We start from the raw sequence: 20,792 nt of genomic DNA on the forward strand, positions 1-20,792 counted from the left end.
ACTGTCTTGTGCGTATTCGGTTTCCCTTATGTATATATATTAGTCAAGGTTATAGTAATGTAATTGATGAGTTATGCATGTGTGTGCAGTTACCACTATATTCTCCTAGAGATTAAGCTTGAGTAGGGACTAGTAATTGTCTTAGTCTCAAAATGAAAAGATCCCCAGGACTATGCGGACATGACTCAAATGCTCGAGAAGTAAGTTAAATCGATCATTATCCACCATATCAGCAACTTTGTTCATTTCCTGATATATCAAGTAATTGTTTTCTTTGTCTGGCAGGGTTTGGAAAAAATTCTCCAAAAAAGCTCCAGGACTCCCGAAGAAGCTGCAATTTAAACACCCGAAAGTAAGTACTATAGTAGCATGTTCTGCGCATCTCCTATTGATTTGGCATTCTTGCTTATCAGTTTCATTGACCTCTATTTCTTGTAAAGTGGTTGTGGCAGGAAAAAGGGAATGATTTCTGTGGATACTATGTTTGCGAGTCCATCCGCCACACGACCTGTGAGCGGGGCTACACTGACGAACAATATGAAGTACGTAAATAACAACATTCACAATTTTATTTTATTACCATCATTTGTGTTTAGTTTCATTCATTCATATATATATGTATTGACCCCCTTGTTCAAATTAGATGTTTCGGAAGCGGGATGAACTCCTAGCACCAGCTCGCATGCGAGCAATTCAAGAGGAATTGGCGGCATTCTTTCTTGACCACGTGATCGCTGAAGACGGAGAATACTATGTGGACCATGAGTCCGTATGATTATATTTGTAAGAGATAATTATTGTATATATGTAGCCGGTAGTGTCGGATAGATATACGAGAACTTGTTGTTCGACCAATCTCTCGGAGAAGGAGAGGTGGTCGATATCACTTCTCTCTGTATGCATATATGTTCATGACGATCTTCTGTTTCCTTCGTTTGCTTACTAGCTAGCTAGCGTGTCTAGTCCTCTCTATACGTATGTATAGTACATAGCGTCGACCAAGCACGGACATAAGAGAGGACACTTCTCTCTATTAATTATAGCTAGCTAACACAATATATGAAACACCTAAATTAACCCCCCAAAACCCCCAAACCCCCCCCCCTTTAAAAAAACAAAAACCCCAGCCACAGAAATGCTGACACGTGGATGCCTATTGGTCCCGGTTGGTGCCACCAACCGGGACCAAAGGGTCTCCTGCCTGGGCTCCGCGCACAGGCCACGTGGAGGCCCATCAGTCCCGGTTATGGATTGAACCGGGACTAAAGGGGCAGGGCATTAGTACCGACCCTTTAGTCCCGGTTCAGGAACCGGGACAAAAGGCCCTTACGAACCGGGACAACAGGCCCTTTTTCTACCAGTGAATGGAAGTAACTTAACTAGTAACACCACACATTTCAATACAAGGTTGCTTATGTGGCAGCTAATTAATGAGGAGAGAGGGGTTTGTGGTAACTTAGCTAGTTACTGTCACATCACACATTTTAAGACATAATGAGTCTATAGCCTAATAAATGAACTTTTCCATGATACCACTCATATCTTACTACCCACTATGAAAGTAGTAACATAGACTAGTAACATCGACAAGTTACTACTCTATGTTACTCCCCACAGTGAGCAGTCTAAGCCTAGCATGATTATTAAACTAGCGAAATTTAGTGTGTTTTCGGATACGAGGACTCGTGGACAATCGTCCGCTTGCATCAAAAGCATATTGTCTAGAACTAAGAGCATCTTCAATAGATGGTCCAAATGTAAACGTATCTAACTTTTGGACCGTCTGGGCAAAAAACGCTGCTCCGACAGATGGTCCATATGCAAAAAAATGGACCGCGGCCTCCTCGTGATGTAAAATACAACATCTCGCGATGCAAATTTATATCACAAGGTGCATCTGGTCCAAAACCAGCAGCCGCCCGCGAATGCCCAACCGCCACTTTCTTTCCTTTTCCGCCCGCCCGAAGACCAGCCGACCGGAATCCGCCATCGCGACCGCCCAAAACCTCGCCATCGGCGCTGCCACCACCCCACATCTCCGTTGCCGCCCTCCGCCGGTGTCGCCCCCGTCGCTTCCCTCGCCGGTAGCCGGCTCGCAGCCGCCCGGACATCGCCGAATCAGGAGGCAGCCGACGCGGGATTCGGCGCCTCCGGCAGTCCGGCTGCCGCGGTAGGCCTCCGCCGGGTCTTAGGCTACCGCCGACCTCCTCCCCGTCGGCCGTGAGCCTGTCCACGGCCGTTGCGCCAGCCGCATGACCGCCGCACCAAGCCCTCCGCCCGGCTATCGTACTATTCTTCGCCGCCCGCCGAGATCCTCTTGGCCGGCCTCCAAGCTCATTTCTTATCACCGCCACCGTCCGGAGCCGACTGCAGCAGTCCACAGCAGCCAATCCAACCGGTGGCCATCTTCTTCCACCGTGCGCACAAGGTGTTCGACGGAATTCCCCACTACAAGAAATATGTCAACTTATGACCTTCTGTCAGTGACCCTCGAAGAATTGGTCATAAATTTATGACCATTTTAGACCAATTGGTCAAAAGCTGTTCAGGGGGCTCCAAACCCTAAACCATTGCGACCATTTTGGTCAGAAAGGTCGTAATTTCCTTACATGAAATGGTCACAAAGCAAACAGTGCTAGTCCGCTGCCTTATTTATACTTGTTAATGACCAATATAGATGGTCATAGCCTTATAGATTGTGGTGGGTTGTGATGACTAGGCGCCATCTCATCAGTTTTGCCTATGTGTCATGTCCATGTGGCAGTTTTTGCCCTAGGTTGTGAAGCAACCTATATTTCTATCATTCCCAAAATTCCCAAAAAAATCTCATAAATTCTTTGGGGCATATCTTCATCAAATATGTAAAAATCCTTCCTTGCCTAGTTCAAAACTAATTCAACAATATTCATTTTCCTATTATGTTCACAACAACACTTTATGAAGGAAGTGCTATTTATATATTCTTGATTGCCCTCAGAATTTTTGGGCACTCTTTCCTATTCAAATCATTACCGCATGACAAAATTCAGCTCCATTTGCCTAGCAAATCTTCCTCGGCAAATTTCCAAAGTTTTTGTCCACCTAGAAGCATTGTGAAGGAAGTACCTTTTTTATCTCTAAATGACATGAAATTTATACAGTTCCTTCATATGCCCAAATTATCACCCTCCTCCAAATTGCAGCTCAGTCAAATCATCTATGTGAGCCCAGGTTCAATTTATATTTTATGGCCAAATTGGCACATTGCAAAGCAAGTGTTATATAGACCCCTCCTATTACCCTCAAACTTTTCGGGCACTCTTCCATACCCAAATCATTGCCACATGATAATATTCAGCTCAATTTTCCTAGTAAATCTTTCTCAGGAAATTTCCAAAGTTTCTACCTCGAGAGAAGCTTTGTGAAGTAAGTACTAGCTAGACTTACCCAAATGATCTGAAAATTTACCAGCGCATGACCATACCTATGTAACTTACCTATACCAATTTTTAGCTCATTTCATTCATCCAATCTCTCTCACTAGTTTTCCCAAGTTTTTGTCCATAGAAGAGCATTGTGAAGGAAGTACTACTTTGGCATGTCAAAATGATATCAATTTTCTACAATGCTTTCCTATGCCCAAATAACCATGCACCACAAAATTTCAGCTCAATCCATTCATTATTTTGAGCCCAGCTTCAACATTCATATTTTTGTCCAGTGTGGTACTTTGCAAAGCAAGTACCACCTAGGATCCTCCTTTTGAGCTGAAAATTTGTGAATACATTCTCCTTAGTAGATGATCATCCTCGGCAAAAACTCACGCCCATTGGCCATGTGCATTTCCCGTACCGCTAATCAAACACTTGGCTGCTTATTCATGTTTGAGCATCGATCGGTCTCCTCGTGAGAATCTTATGTTGTGATTTTCTTCCTAGCACCTACCTAGGGAGTGCCCAACCCACTAGACATGCCTAGGCCGCCCATAACACATGGCAACGCCACGGCCACGTGATGACCATGCGGCGGGCATGCGAGTTTACGCGCTCTAGAGTTGGGGGCCTCGGCCACCGCCCAAACCTCGACGTATCGCCACCAAACCATGTATTTATGATTAAATAGGTACTTATGTAACTAGAAATGATTTTTGGAAAAAATAAATAGCAAACTATGAGGTATCTGCAGTTCAAATTTGACCCGCTTCCTCCTAAATCGGCGGGAATTTGTCTTTTTCACCAGAGGTGGATCAAAAATTTTGACACCCAACCATTTTGTCAATTGCGCATTAAATATGGCCTAGTATTTTATAAAATTGATTAGGTCCAATTTTGCAACAAATATATGGTAGGTCCTTCACACAAAAAAACTCATTTCAGGCACTCGGAAAATGGAAAATGGTTTTTTCGTCCAAAGAAAATGAAAACTTCCTTAGGCAACATTGTTTGCCATTTCAATATGCACCCTTGTGCACAATATGAGATCATTTGAACAAACTATGCCATGAATGTGGCCATAATATTGATCATTTGGCTCGAAAGCCATGAATCTCACACTTGATAGCTCATTTATGAGAACACTTTTTTAAAATAATTACTGTATTACAATTTTATTATTTTTCCTGGAAACTTATTCACATATAATGACACAAATGCGAAGGTTTTCCAATATTTGATTTTTTTTGAATTTTTTATGCCCGTTTCAAAATGCGGTCAAAACGGCGGGCTTGACCGTTCCTAGCTAGTGGTTGAATATTGGAATTTTTTTGGTGTTTCTCTGATTAAATAGATACTTATGTACCTAGAAATGATTTTTGGAAAAAATAAATAGCAAACTATGAGGCAGCTGCAGTTCAAATTTGACCCGCTTCCAACTGAATCGGCGGGAATTTGTCTTTTTCACCAGAGGTGGATCAAAACTTTTGACACCCAACCATTTTGTCAATTGTGCATTAAATATGTCCTAGTATTTTATAAAAATGATTTGGTACAATTTTGCAACAAATATATGGTAGGTCCTTCACAAAAAAACCTCATTTCGGGCACTCGAAAAATGGAAAATGAATTTTCCGTGCAAAGAAAATGAAAACTCCCTTTGGCAACATTGTTTGGAATTCCAAGATGCACCCTTGTGCACAATATGAGATCATTTGAACAAACTATGCCATGAATGTGGCCATAAGATTGATCGTTTGGGTTGAAATACATGAATCTTCACACATGATAGCTCATTTCCGAGAACACTTTTTTAAAATAATTACCGTATTACAAGTTTATTATTTTTCCTGGAAACTTGGTCACATATAATGACACAATGTGAAGGTTTTCCAATTTTTTGATTTTTTTTGAATTTTTTATGCCCGTTTCAAAATGCGGTCAAAACGGCGGGCTTGACCGTTCCTAGCTAGTGGTTGAATCTCTGAATTTTTTGGTGTTTCTCTGATTAAATAGATACTTATGTACCTAGAAATGATTTTTGGAAAAAATAAAGAGCAAACTATGAGGCAGCTACAGTTCAAATTTGACCCGTTTCCAACTAAATCGATGGCAATTTGTCTTTTTCACCAGAGGTGGATCAAAACTTTTTTCACCCAACCATTTGGTCAGTTGTGCATTATATATGTCCTAGTATTTTATAAAATTGATTTGGTCCACTTTTGCAACAATTATTTGGTAGGTCCTTCACAAAAAACCTCCTTTTGGGCACTCGAAAAATGGAAAATGAATTTTCCGTGCAAAGAAAATGAAAACTTCCTTAGGCAACATTGTTTGGAATTCCAAGATGCACCCTTGTGCACAATATGAGATCATTTGAACAAACTATGCCATGAATGTGGCCATAAGATTGATCATTTGGCTTGAAAGCCATGAATCTTAACACATGATAGCTCATTTTTGAGAACACTTTTTTAAAATAATTACCGTATTAGAAGTTTATTATTTTTCCTGGAAACTTGGTCACATATAATGACACAATGCGAAGGTTTTCCAATTTTTTGAATTTTTTTGAATTTTTTATGCCCGTTTCAAAATGCGGTCAAAACGGCGGGCTTGACCGTTCCTAGCTAGTGGTTGAATCTTGGAATTTTTTTGGTGTTTCTCTGATTAAATAGATACTTATGTACCTAGAAATGATTTTTGGAAAAAATAAATAGCAAACTATGAGGCAGCTGCAGTTCAAATTTGACTTGCTTCTAGCTGAATCGGCGGGAATTTGTCTTTTTCACCAGAGGTGGATCAAAACTTTTGACACCCAACCATTTGGTCAATTGTGCATTAAATATGGCCTAGTATTTTAGAAAATTGATTTGGTATAATTTCGCAACAAATATATAGTATTTCCTTCACAAAAAAACTCATTTTGGACACTTTAAAAATGGAAAATGATTAAAAAAACTAATTTCTCCTAACTCTTTTAAAAGATATTTGTCTTATTTCAATTTGCCATTATTCCCGAAAACTAAGGTCAAATTTGATGAAACATGAGAAGATATTTTATTTTTATTTTTATTTTTCAGATCATAAAATAGCCAATATGATTTAGCACCTTACTTTTAGTCGATTACGACCAATTTAGATGGTCAAAAAATGTAGTACTGGTATACTGCGTTCTGATTGGTCCAGGAGCATCTCACGCGGATCGTGCCTAATCACCATCGGATGCTCCTAGATCCAACGGCCCGCCTGTCTCACCCACGTCACCCAACCCACAACCCGCACTCCCTCCCACGCACCCAACCGCACCCAACCCCTCGTGCCCACTCGCCTCTCTCTCTCTCTCGAACCCTAGCGCTCCACTCCTCCCTGGCCGCCACCGCCTCCGGCGCCCTCTGTCCGGCGAGTTCCATATGGATCGATCCCCTCCAATCCGCACCACCTCCGGCGCCCTCTGTCCGGCGAGATTCATATGGATTGATCCCCTCCAACCCTCCAACCCACGACTCCTCTCTGGATCTCTGGATTGACCCAACCGCTTCTCCCCCAATCCCAGCCTCCTCCATGCCGAGCCGAGAGACACTCCCCACTTCCAGCCGAAACCCTAGCCTGAGACACCTTCCTCCTCGATGGCCAACCCCTCCATGGCGGCCGGCGGCAGGGTGCCCTTGGCGGAGGGGGTCCGTGCCGTCGGAGCCCAGATCCGCAACCGCATCCGCGTGGCGCCCGTCGACCACGTGGCTGCGGCCCTGGAGACGTGATGGCAGCGTCGGCCCTGGCGGTGTTGGAGGCGGCGAGCCAGTTCCTGAGAAACCGCGAGATCCTCGGTGCCATGGGCACCACCGCGGCGGCGCTAAGCACCACCGATGCCGATGGGGTCCAACGAGGCGGACAAGCCGCTGCGGCGGATCGGTGCGTCGTTCGAGCAGCTCGCGGTCGTCGCCAAGCCACAGCAGTAGCCCGCGATGGCGGCGGGGGACTTCTCGCGTGCCTGCTCCAACGTCTCCGTCCTCTTTGGCTGCCTCGGCATCGCCTTCAAATTTGCCTTGATGGACTACGTCGCCAAGGCAAGCGGCCGCTCCTCAGCCCCCCTCTCCTCCCCCGCTACCTTCTCTGTTGTTTGGTATGCTACTTCATTGTGCTTGTATTGTATGTGGTAAAATTTCTGGTGATTCCTTCCTGGGACATTATTTAGTTGTGTGAAGCTGAGAGGTTTGGGAAGAAATGACCATTGCTTGTTCAATCAGTAAATTCTTCAGTGTTCTTGGCTTCTTAGTACATGCACATTCACATTTATTGTATCTGAATTGTATCAACTTGCCAGTTAGCTAATTACTACAATCATGTGCACATAACTATGTGAAGTTGATGTTCAACCATTACATGTGATAACTAGGAAGCATATTTTTATCAGTGGACTGCTATTTCTTTTCTTGCTTCTGTTTGCAAAATTAGGTGATCATGGTAGCCTTGTTTTCTTTAGTGTTAAAAAAAGTACTAGGCTGCAGTTTTTTAGTGTGTCATCTTTATATGTGTCTTTCGAGTGAACAAACTATGCTAAAGGTAGATCAGGACTTTCATGTGAAGTGGAATTCTATCTTGGGTCTGATCTTTTGAATGAAAAGTTTTAGTTAGAAATACACTGCTTTCTATCTGAAGGGGTGTATAGCTGTGTTGTATGACGTTGTTAGTTTTTGATGTACAAAAATTTGGTAGGTATTCTAGGCTGATGATTGTTGGGACTCTATAGTTATTGAATGGATTTGCTAGCAACAAGGTGCCAGGCACAATTTACTGGTTATGAGAAGATTATAGTTGTGTTATTGTGATATTCAATTTATAGAATTGACTATGTTCTGTTTTTGCTTCAGGTAAACCAAGGTTTTGCTCATGGCTCGTACTAAGCAGACTGCTCGTAAGTCCACTGGAGGAAAGGCTCCTAGGAAGAAGCTAGCCACCAAGGTTTGTGACTGCAATATTGATAGTTTACCTATGCCATGTCTTTATTTATGGTTTAGGTAAATTGAACTGGGTATAATTTGAACCTCAACCTTCATTGCCAGCTTATGACCAGATATCCTACTGATGTATATGGACTATCATGGTATTATTGTTAATTTGACCATGTGCTCTACTTTGCTTTTTGACAGGCTGCCCGTAAGTCTGCTCCCACAACTGGAGGAGTGAAGAAGCCTCACCGTTACAGCCCTGGAACTGTTGCTCTTCGGTGTGTAAAATCTTCCAACCTATTCTAGCATGTGTTATAGTTTTGTTTTGAAGTATTCTCAAATGAGTAAATTTTGTGCTTGACTTTGCAGTGAGATCCGCAAGTACCAGAAGAGCACGGAGCTGCTCATCAGGAAGCTTCCATTCCAGAGGCTTGTTAGGGAGATTGCCCAGGACTTCAAGGTGATCAATCAACTTGTGCACTACATTGTGATGCTCCTGTTGTGTCAACTCTTATAGTATGATGAATCAAGTAAACTAAAAGCACCATCCTGTTCTGTCTGTGCAGACTGACCTCCGCTTCTAGAGCCATGCGGTGTTGGCCCTTCAGGAGGCTGCAGAGGCCTACCTGGTGGGTCTCTTCGAGGATCCGTGGCAAGAGGGCTTACGGTGCTTGCTTTGCCTGTGGGAATGTCTCTGGCGGGCATCTGTGTCTGCTTTTGCTGCTATTTTTAGTGATTGTTTGGAACTGCTAGCTCTAATTTAACTTAATTCTCGTTCCCCTATTTCCGCTGTCAGTATTCCCATGGCAATTTAGCTAACTATAGTAATACTGTACAAGAAACATCATTGCATTACAAGTTGGGTTTGAATCTACTTGTGAGCAACTGGGTGCGCCCATTCTAGAAATATGATATGTAGATTTGCTTCACAGAACTGATGATGATGCACGTATTTGGAATAGTCCAGTCCATTCTCACAACCAATTAAGTCCAGAGCTCACACCTCTCTGTTGATGATGCACGTACATTCCAGTTAAAGAATAACACAGGATTAATTAATTCTTGGGCTCTTCTAGCCGTGCTTCTTACTCTAGGTTCCAAGTAGAGATTCCTATATATGTATACTTGCTTTGCTGCCGATTCCTGACTCTGTCTGTCTGTTTTGGAACTGTAAAATGCAGTGATGCGAAACATCGCCTCTGCTTCAACTGATTAATTTTCTGCGTGCCAAACAGAGCCTGTGATGTTATCAAAATATTTTCTACTCTTAATGGGTTTATCGCACTTGATGATCTTAACCACCAAGATCTCTGAGGCTCTTATTTCTAGTCTAATGTTATCAGTACAGTACATCCGATGTTTTCATGATAGATACATATATGTGACATCAATTTGTCGTTGGATATTGCTGGAAACTAGCTATGTCACATCAATTTCTTGGTTGTCTAGTTTGTTATGTCACATCAATTATATGCTTTTTCTGAGATTGTGTTTTAACTACTGCCACTTTGAGCTGTTGTAGATTTTAGTTATCAATTACAACAAAGAATTCTTACATTCCAGACTTGATCTTACTACTAAATAGCACCCCTGTTGTTGTTGTTGTTGTTATTCACCCTATCCTTGCTGTTCTGTTTTCTTGTTGGCAGATATTTTGAGTAAATTCAAGACGAAAGATGTTCAAAGAAGCTCCAAGACATTCTTATATAGCAAGTTATGTAATAATAGATGGGTTATCTAGGAATTTAATGTATCTTCTCTCTGTTTGTGAATGAAATACTAATTATGTATGTGATTTAATGTATCTTCTCTCTGTGAATTTCATGTATGTTTCAGAATTACAATTCCTGTTTCATATGAAATAGTAATTATGTATGTGATTTGAAAATGTGTGCAATGAAAACATGACTCATGCGGCCCACTTATCAAAATAATTTGAGCACATTTGAAATTTCTGACGTGTGGGACCAATGTATGATATTATGATATTTGGGACAAATGTAAAACAGTGGAAAATAAAATAGCAAAAAGTAAAAGATCATACGCTGTAAAAGGCCGCATCTAGAAATAAAAAGGCCAAATTGTTGGGCCAGGCCCATGTAGCTAGAGAAAATTAATAGAGAAAATATACAGTAAAAAGGCCGAATTGTTGGGCTAGGCCCATGTAGAAAACCGAATTGGACCGGGCTGAATCTTGTGCCACATCAGCTTGCCACGCTGGATGCCTACGTGGCCTGGGGAGGTTGCTAGTGACCAAAACGCCACAGTAGACGTATTTTGGTCATAAACGTCTTCGATCATTCCATAAGAAAGGTCGCTAATGTCAGTTTATGACGGCCAGCTTTTGACCTTATGTTTTTGGTCACAAAAGGTCACAAATGAAAATTTGTGACCATTCAGTGACCAATAGTGGTGTTCACAAGTTGACATATTTCTTGTAATGCCCCAATGTAAAAAAATGACGAAACTTGACGATTTAACTTGGGATTGGACAGTATGTTTGACGGTGGTTGTGTGAATTGTAGATGAGCTCGGTTGACTCCTCTTTCGTGGATGATTCATCGTCGGACGAGGAATTTGATTTGCGTGAAGAAGAGGAGATTGCTATGCTAGTGGCCATACACAAGAGGAAGAAACCGAAGCATGGTGGTTCTGTTTATGGTCGTGCGTTCATTCAGAGAGAATGGATTGATGCGCACAAATGGTTGGTGTGCAACTACTTTGCATCATCACCTGTTTTTCCGGAGAATTACTTTTGACGCCGTTTCAGAATGTTGAAAGACTTGTTCTTCCGCATTTGCAATTCCGTGAAGTGGCATAATCCAGTCTTCGAGCAGAGAAGGAACTGTGCCGGGTTGCTTGGCCATAGCATTGAGCAGAAGGTCACTGCCGCTTTGCGCATGATGGCATATGGTGTTCCGGCAGATTACATTGATGACAACTTGGCGATGGCAGAGAGCACTTCTATCTTCTATGTCAAGCAATTTGCAATAACTATGGTAGAAGTGTTCGGTCCACAGTACTTGAGAGCACCCAATGCTCAGGGCACTCAGAGGTTTTTGGAGATGAACAAAGCTTGAGGGTTTCCAGGTATGCTCGGGTCTGTGGATTGCATGCATTGGAAATAGAAGAACTATCCAAAATCATGGCGTGGACAATTCAAGGGTCGTGGGAAGGATGCCACTATCATTCTTGAGATAGCTGCAGATCATGAAACATGGATTTGGCATGCATATTTTGGTATGCCCGGTTCTTGCAACGACATCAACGTGCTCGTCCGGTCACCTCTCTTTGCCAACTTAGCAAATGCAGACGCACCACCGGTGACCTTCGAAGCAAATGGCCGCACCTACAACTATGGGTACTATCTTACAGATGGGATCTACCCGAGGTGGTGTACATTTGTCAAGCCGGTTGCAAAACCTGAAGGTAAGAAAGAACTTGTCTTTCATAATGCACAAGCGGCGGCTAGAAAAGATGTTGAGAGGGCATTTGGGATTTTGCAATCCCAATTTGCTATTGTGCGAGGACCATCTAGATTTTGGGATCAAAAGATCCTTTGATACATCATGACCGCTTGCGTGATCATGCATAACATGATCATTGAGAACGAGCATGGAACAAATTTAGATTACAACTTCTATCAGTTGATGGGCATTCGTATTAACCCCATGCGCAAAGAGGAGCGCATCAGGCGTTTGATGAAGGTGTACAGCGAGATTAGAGACATCGATGTGCATAATCAACTCCAGAAAGATTTGATGGAAGAGCATTGGAAATGGCATGGTGAAAGATCCGCATAGATTCATTATTTGTTTGTTCAAAACTATGTTGTATTGTGCAAAACTATGTTGTATTTGTGTTGCATTTCATCTCCTGGATCTGAAGAACTATATAATAATTTGATATTGTGGACATGAATTTTTTATGTTGTTTTAAAACATGTTTTATGCAATATGTGGGGCTGTACAGTGGCTGGACAGCAGCCGCGCGGCTGCTGACCGGTTTTGGACCATGAATTTGGACCATCTATTGGAGTTACTCTTTTGGACCATGAACTTGAACCATCTGTTGGAGTTGGCCTTTTCTGGAGCTCCAAAAGACACTTTTTGGCGGTCCAAATTTTACATCTTCAGTTTTGGACCTTCAAAATTTGGACCATCTATTGGAGATGCTCTAAGAATTAGGATAGCACTAGTATATGCCCACATCTCCTTATCAATCATGCTACTAACTTGCTGAATATATAGATTTTCCTTCCAAGAAAAATATATTCATCTTCAATAAGAATTTCTCTATCACTGGGCAAATATTCTGGTGCAGACTATGCTCCTGCTGACTCGTTCAGACAACAAGCTACAGCCAGAGTTGAACAGTGGCACAGTTACACAGCAAAATCTGTCAAAGCTAAACTCAGTTCCTGAGAAAAAATGTCAAGGTTCTCTTCTTTGTAGGTATAGACAGATATGCCTCCTGTTAGAAAGAAATATCTCCCTTGTTCATATATTACATTCAAATTTGTGAAGGACAATTCAGATTTTTTTTCTGGTGCTATTGTTGATATTGTAGGTTTTGTTGTTGCTTGAATAGGCACAGCGGCATACCCCCCGACCCCGCCCCGGTTCACACCCACTAAATCACTACCTGTCAATTAATCAACGTTATCGGCTCATTGGCTCTAAATCCCTTCCTCGAAGCGCCTTATCGATGATTCCTTGAACTGAAACCTTCCAGCCGTTGAAGATCACATCATTGCGGTGCCACTGGATGCACCAGAACACCGAGGTGATGGATGTCCACATGTCTCTTGTATCCCTCCATCAAGTAGCTGCTCCTCATGGTCAGGCATCCACTTTTGCTGGCATTCATGGAGGATGGAATGGCAGACCTCCCATGTGACCACAAATCCAAGCAGTACAGGTCTCCGACATCTGGTCGCACATCGGGCAGCGGACCAGATGCGGCAGCCCACGGTGCTGAAGACTATCTGTTGTCCAGCATCTATTACAGGCAGCTAGCCACACAAATAATCCACAAGCTCTTAGGAGCACGACATCTCCAAACCTGACTCGTGATCGGCACTTCGGTACAAAGAATGCCGCAGATGGCCACTATTCAGTGTGGTCACGTGTCTTTCTGAAGTTGTCACTATTACCAAATATGAGGTGTCATATCAAGGAACCAGCAAATATTTCTCTGAATCTGCGGTGTAGCCAGTAGGAGAGGCTGCAACTTCCCTCCTGCTCTACCTCTGGGATATATGGAAACACAGGCATGGTGCGGTCCATCAAGCGTTACCTGCTCAACTGCTGCAGGGTGATAGTCATCTGCAGCGAGCAGTTCGAGCCTCACTCGGAAGTCAGAACCCCCAACTTATCCGCTATCTTGAGGACTCACATTGATTGAGTGTATTTCTCAAATTTCTCCAACATTATACAGCCTTTGAATATACCCATTGTTTCTTAGGCATCATCGTCTACAGGCACCTGGCCAATGATTGCAAGGAAGTCGCGGTGCTAACGCAGCATGTTGACGGAAGTGAACTGATCGATGCTTCGCCGATGCATCCGCCTTGTCTTCGAGAATTGGCATCCGAACAATAACTGTGCTCGAAAAGGGTACAAGATTAGGCTGAGATCAGGCAACCTCTGTTGAATCTGTCTTTCACGGCATAATTTGTGCTGAGATCAGCCTGAAATCGCTACAGTGTGATATAATAAATAATTAGGAAAAACAGATAAGGTATCAGGCATTCGAACTGCACAGAAAAAAAAGCAAGAAAAGGACAACAGAGAGGCTTAGAACTAGTATGTAGACTAAGAAAACTAACCCCATGGTTTTGGACTGCTAACCATGTGGTCTGCAGATTCACACCCGTCTAATCTCTCAGAGTTGCTAACATCAAATCCGAGGTTTCGTGTGATTGGAGCACTGTTTATTTGATTCTGCAAAACAGAGCAACAACTAACAGACTCATCGTAAGGCAGATGGCTACAGAAGAACAGGTAATGATTCTCTAAATTAGTACAGAGATACCAAAATTTACTGAAGAATTGACTCTACATAAAACTAACTTCACATGAATACTAATAGCCATTATTTATAAATAATTAGCACAGAGATACCAAAATTTTGTCCAAGGAGTAAGGATATGACCATATATAATTACTAGTAAGAGGGGGTAGAACAGTTCAATGGGTATGCAAGTTTTTAGCTTCACATTATTCAGCGGAACACAGATTGACAATAGAAGTTATCTGCAGAAAACAGTATATAACCAATCAATGCAACAAAAGTAGTCTTGCCTTAATTAATAAAGCCAGGAAGCCACGAAATAAGCAGTGAGTATGAAAAGACATAAGTTAGACCAACAAAAGGTCGCTAAAGTGATAGCCTAAACATCAATACAATTATATGAACAAGCACAAGCTAAAAAAATAATACTATCCTGACATGCTTATTTACTGGAAAAAATAAGTCTATTATTATTCTGCCAAACATGTCCCTGAAATGATTAGTTTTACTCCACAACTGAGTGATCAGCATACTGCAAATTATGTTATCTATTTGATACTGGTAGAGGCAAGGCAACTATTCTTATTAGCCCAAGGAAGCAGGAGTAGGGCCTTTGATTTTGCAAAATCTTGAAAACCTGCTAGAAAAAGCAATCAGGTTTAGAGAGAGACAAAGATCCCACAGATGAGGACTACTATTTTCAATTTCGTTGGTTGTAAAAGACTTCAAATCAGGGATACTAGTGCCTCAAACTGTTGAAACTGGAACATACTTAATTACAGAATAAGATATTAGTGTTGAGCAAGAAATTGTTCAAGGCTTATTAGAAGATTTTGATTGTTTTCTGATACAGAATATTAACCAACTAGGATTACAAATCATCAACACTGACATTTCTCAGCCTTTTCAGATAGCAAGATCACATTACATGATGCACACTTATGCAAACTTCTACAAATCCTAGCTAGAGATATCAGGTAGACCTTAGCAATGCAAACACCTACGTAGAATCAAAGAACCAATGAATGCAGATTGTATCAGAACATAAGATTCTAATAGAGATATCATGTGCATGTCAAAATAGAACACACTAAAGTGTCTCATACAGCTCTACTTGTTGCACATCAAAAGGCATAGTCAACATACTACAACCCATACCAACATGTCCACAAGGGAAACATCCAGCCAGAGACAGTGCTAGATATGAAAACGAGTACAGATCAAACTGAAAACTGAAGTTGCCATTTTCCATAACAACTAGCGAAGTTACCCGCGCATTTGCGCGGCTAGGTTGTCATTTGCCATTGTTAATATTTTTCATTTGTTTACTCTCATACATGAATTCAATCTAATGTTCAAAATTGTACTCCACTCTATTTAAAGCTATTAATGCCGCCCGTGTGTTAGACTTTTCATCGTTGGCTACATGAATTGGCTGTTAAAAATTTAGGCACATATTTTCCTTGAACATTAAATTGTTTAGTTTCATTGTAATGTAAATGTATCATTTTATGCATGGAGTTGATCCACAATTCATGTTGTTAACTATTTTTCACTAAGTAGATATCTATATAATATAAGAAAAAATTCTAATAAGTAAACCCTGACTTAGGTAATAGAAAATACAAACTCAGATGTCAAATCAGCACCGGGTAAAATGGTTCATTCCTCAAACCAGCAAAACATAAATTTTAAGTACACCAATTTTGCACACCAGCCACGTCGGTTGTCGCTTCGCCAACCCAGCTTGTCAGGCTGCCTCTATCAGCCTCCTCCACCAATTTGGGTCATGGTCCACCAGGTGAGGAGCACCCAACCAACCCCTATCCCTACTTCTTGTTAGGCCAATGAAATGGAATCAATAGTCAATACTACAACCAGATCGACCAATTTCCCATAGTATTGTTGTCTTCGCTCCGTTGTGAACATTCACTGCGAATGGCAAGGTTCCGCCCCAGACTTTAATTGGGATGCCACCTCATGTACCCACACTACTAGGGAAAACCTTATAGACAGGAGCTTACTAGTAGCTCTTTTTAAAAGGCAACGCTACTACTAATCATTAGTAGCGCTTGGCTGCAGAAAGCGCTACTACTATGCGCTTAACGGTAGCGTTGTAGCTACAAAACACGCTACTACTATAATTTCCAAACCATTGCCAGCATGCCAGGCATACTAGTAGTGCTGGTGTGCAAAAAGCCCTACTGCTATTGTACGTAGCAATAGCGCTTTCCTCTGACCAGCGCTACTGCTAAATTTAGCCCCCTCCTATGACCAAAGTTTAGTCCCACCTTGCTCCGTGAACAGAATTTTTACCACCTTAACTATGGTGATTCCCAAACTATCACAACCAGTTGGTCTTCATTGAACTCTATGTGTAGGATTTGTGGCAATATGAATCTTCGTCTGTACCTATACAGGCAGAGATACATAGTGACAATTTAGATTCTACACAAAAAGATCAATGATGACCAATGCATTTTTTAATTTGATGCCTTTTTTGCATGCTAACGATAGGAGTTCACCTGTAGCGCTTGTTCAAGGAAAGCGCTGCTACTATGATCATAGCAGCAGCGCTGAACCTATAAAACGTGCTACTACTACTGATCATAGCAGCAACGCTTTTTCCCCGACCAGCGCTACTGATAAATTCAGTCCCCCTCCTAGCCCAAAGTTTTGTCCCACCTCGCTCCGCGAACATAATTTTTACCACCTTAAATATGGTGCTTCTCAAACCATCACAACCACTTGGTCTTCATTAAACTCTATGTGTAGGATCTATGACCGCAATAGGAATCTTCGCCTGTTCTTAAACCGGCGAGGATTCCTACTGACAATTCAGTTTCTACACAAAAAGATCGATGATGACCAATGCATTTTTTTAATTTGATGCCTTAACGATCATAGCCTTAGTAGTAGCGTTGGTTAAGAAAAAATGCTACTGCTATTGATCGTAGCAATAGCGCTTGTTAGAAACAAGCGCTACCACTAAAGCCCTTATCCAAAACCGCCCCGCGCGCGTCCCCTCACTCCCCCCTCACACTCACATCGTACGTCGCTCTGTCGCTATCGCCGCCGTCCCTCCTCCTCCGCCGTCGTCATCCTCCTCAACCCCCAAGGTACCTACCTCCTCCTCCCCCTCCTCCTCCCTCCTCCTCCCTCTCCCCCGATGGCCCCCTCCTCCTCCTCCCTCTCCCCCGGCGGCCCCCTCCTCCTCCCTCTCCGACGGCCCCCTCCTCCTCCTCCCTCTCCGGCGGCCCCATCCTCCCCCTCCCCCCCTTTCTGTAAATAGAATAGGAAGTTTTTAGATTTTTTTAAGTAAATGTAGGTTTTTAGTATATTTTGTTTTTATAAAATCTGAATAAGTAATTTGAAAAGAATAAAATACGAAATTGAATTTTTTTAGTAAATGTAGGTCTTTTGAATAGAATAGGAAATTTTTAGAAATTTTGAATAAAATAAAATATGAAATTGAAAAAATAGGTAAATGTAGGTCTTTTGAATAGACTAGGAAATTTTTAGAAAATTTGAATAAGTAAATTTGAAAAGAATAGGAAATTATAAGTAAATTAGAATAAGAAAATTTGAAAAGAATAGGAAATTATAAGTAAATTTGAATAGAATAATTCAATGTAGCTTATGGAGTTTCACTAAGTCCTAAGATGACGATAATAATGTTTTTGTTTATATTCTGTTTTTGCAGAGATCAAGGAGCCCCTGCTTTTGGGGATCGTAGCAGAATTTTTAAAATTTTCTACGCATCACCAAGATCAATCTATGGAGTCATCTAGCAACGAGGGGAAGGAGAGAGCATCTACATACCCTTGTAGATCGTTGAGCGGAAGCGTTCAAGTGAACGGGGTTGATGGAGTCGTACTCGTCGTGATCCAAATCACCGATGATCCTAGAGCCGAACGGAAGGCACCTCCGCGTTCAACACACGTACAGCCCGGTGACGTCTCCTACGCCTTGATCCAGCAAGGGGAGAAGGAGAGGTTGGGGAAGACTCCATCCAGCAGCAGCACGACGGCGTGGTGGTGGTGGAGGAGCGCGGGACTCCAGCAGGGCTTCGCCAAGCACTACGAGAGACGAGGAGGTAAAGGGGTATGTCTGCGCCAACAGGGAGAGCAAATCACATGTGTTGGGCAGCCCCATACCTCAAGTATATATAGGGGGAAGGGAGGGGCTGCGCCCCCACCTAGGGTTCCCTCCCTAGGGGTGGCGGCAGCCCCCAGATCCCATCTGGGAGGCGGCCAAGGGGAGGGGGAGAGGGAGGCGCACCAGGCATTGGCCTTAGGGCCCATCTGCCCTTAGGGTTTGCCCCCTCTTCCCCTTAGGCGCATGGGCCTTGGTGGGGAGGTTCCCCAGCCCACCTAGGGGCTGGTCCCTTCTCACACTTGGCCCATGTATGCCTCCGGGGCCCGTGGCCCCTCCCAGTGGACCCCCGGACCCCTCTGGTGGTCCCGGTACACTACCGGTGATGCCCGGAACACTTCCGGTGGCCAAAATCATGCTTCCTATATATCAATCTTTACCTCCGGACCATTCCGGAACTCCTCGTGACGTCCGGGATCTCATCCGGGACTCCGAACAACATTCGGTAACCGCGTACATACTTTCCCTATAACCCTAGCGTCATCGAACCTTAAGTGTGTAGACCCTACGGGTTCGGGAGTCATGCAGACATGGCCGAGAAAACTCTCCGGCCAATAACCAACAGCGGGATTTGGATACCCATGTTGGCTCCCACATGCTCCATGATGATCTCATCGAATGAACCACGATGTCAAGGACTTAATCAATCCCGTATACAATTCCCTTTGTCCAGCGGTATTGTACTTGCCCGAGATTCGATCGTCAGTATCCGATACCTTGTTCAATCTCGTTACCGGCAAGTCTCTTTGCTCGTTCCGTAACACATCATCCCGTGATCAACTCCTTGATCACATTGTGCACATTATGATGATGTCCTAATGAGTGGGCCCAGAGATACCTCTCCGTTTACACAGAGTGACAAATCCCAGTCTCGATTCGTGCCAACCCAACAGACACTTTCGGAGATACCTGTAGTGAACCTTTATAGCCACCCAGTTACGTTGTGATGTTTGGTACACCCAAATCATTCCTACGCTATTCGGGAGTTGCACAACCTCATGGTCTAAGGAAATGATACTTGACATTAGAAAAGCTTTAGCATATGAACTACACGATCTTTGTGCTAGGCTTAGGATTGGGTCTTGTCCATCACATCATTCTCCTAATGATGTGATCCCGTTATTAACGACATCCAATGTCCATGGTCAGGAAACCGTAACCATCTATTGATCAACGAGCTAGTCAACTAGAGGCTTACTAGGGACATGGTGTTGTCTATGTATCCACACATGTATCTGAGTTTCCTATCAATACAATTCTAGCATGGATAATAAACGATTATCATGAACAATGAAATATAATATAATAATAACTAATTTATTATTGCCTCTATGGCATATTTCCAACAGTCTCCCACTTGCACTAGAGTCAATAATCTAGTTCACATCGCCATGTGATTAACACTCACAGGTCACATCGCCATGTGACCAACATCCAAGAGTCTACTAGACTCAATGATCTAGTTCACATCACTATGTGATAAGCACTCAAAGAGTTCTGGGTTTGATCATGTTATGCTTGTGAGAGAGGTTGTAGTCATCGGGTCTTGCCATATTCAGATCCCTATGTATTTCGCAAAACTTTATATCATAGATGCTGCTACCATGTTCCACTTGGAGCTATTCCAAATTACTGCTCCATTATACGTATCCGGTATCTCTACTCAGAGCTATCCGGATAGGTGGTAAGCTTGCATCGACGTAACTCTTTACGTCGAACTCTTTATCACCTCCATAACCAAGAAACATTTCCTTATTCCTCTAAGGATAATTTTGACCGCTATCTGGTGATCCACTCCTGGATCACCTTTGTACCCTCTTGCCAGACTTGTGGAAAGGCACACATCAGGTGCGGTACTCAGCATGGCATACCGTATAGAGCCTATGACAAGAGCATAGGGGACGACCTTCGTCCTTCCTCTTTCTTCTGCCGTGGTCAAGCTTTGAGTCTTACTCAACTTCACACCTTACAACTCAGGTAAGAACCCCTTCTTTGACTGATCTATTTTGAACTCCTTCAAAAACATGTCAAGGTGTGCATTCTTTGAAAGTATCATCAGGCGTCTTGATCTATCTCTATAGATCTTGATGCCCAATTTGTAAGCAGCTTTATCCAGGTCTTCCTTTGGAAAACACTCTTCAAACAACCGTTTATGCTTTCCAGAAATTCTACATTATTTCGGATCAACAATATGTCATCCACATATACTTATCAGAAATATTGTAGTGCTCCCACTCACTTTCTTGTAAATACAAGTTTCTAG

General features: G+C 42.6%; 1 long non-coding RNA gene and 1 other non-coding gene across 2 annotated transcripts; both read left to right on the forward strand.

Annotated features, from left to right (window-relative positions):
* The first annotated feature begins 8,558 nt into the window (after window positions 1–8,558).
* On the forward strand, window positions 8,559–9,003 carry LOC125522716 (uncharacterized). Its single transcript, XR_015609962.1, has 3 exons — window positions 8,559–8,637; window positions 8,729–8,819; window positions 8,926–9,003. It is a non-coding gene; the product is annotated as an uncharacterized LOC125522716 (long non-coding RNA).
* Window positions 9,004–9,594: 591 nt separating this feature from the next.
* Window positions 9,595–9,677, forward strand: LOC125526092 (small nucleolar RNA SNORD24). The gene has a single exon (XR_007291555.1). It is a non-coding gene; the product is annotated as a small nucleolar RNA SNORD24 (small nucleolar RNA).
* The last annotated feature ends 11,115 nt before the right edge of the window (window positions 9,678–20,792 follow it).

This window comes from Triticum urartu, chromosome 7A (genome assembly GCF_056163025.1).
Source record: "Triticum urartu cultivar PI428250 chromosome 7A, HENAU_Tu73, whole genome shotgun sequence".
Taxonomy (NCBI): domain Eukaryota; kingdom Viridiplantae; phylum Streptophyta; class Magnoliopsida; order Poales; family Poaceae; genus Triticum; species Triticum urartu.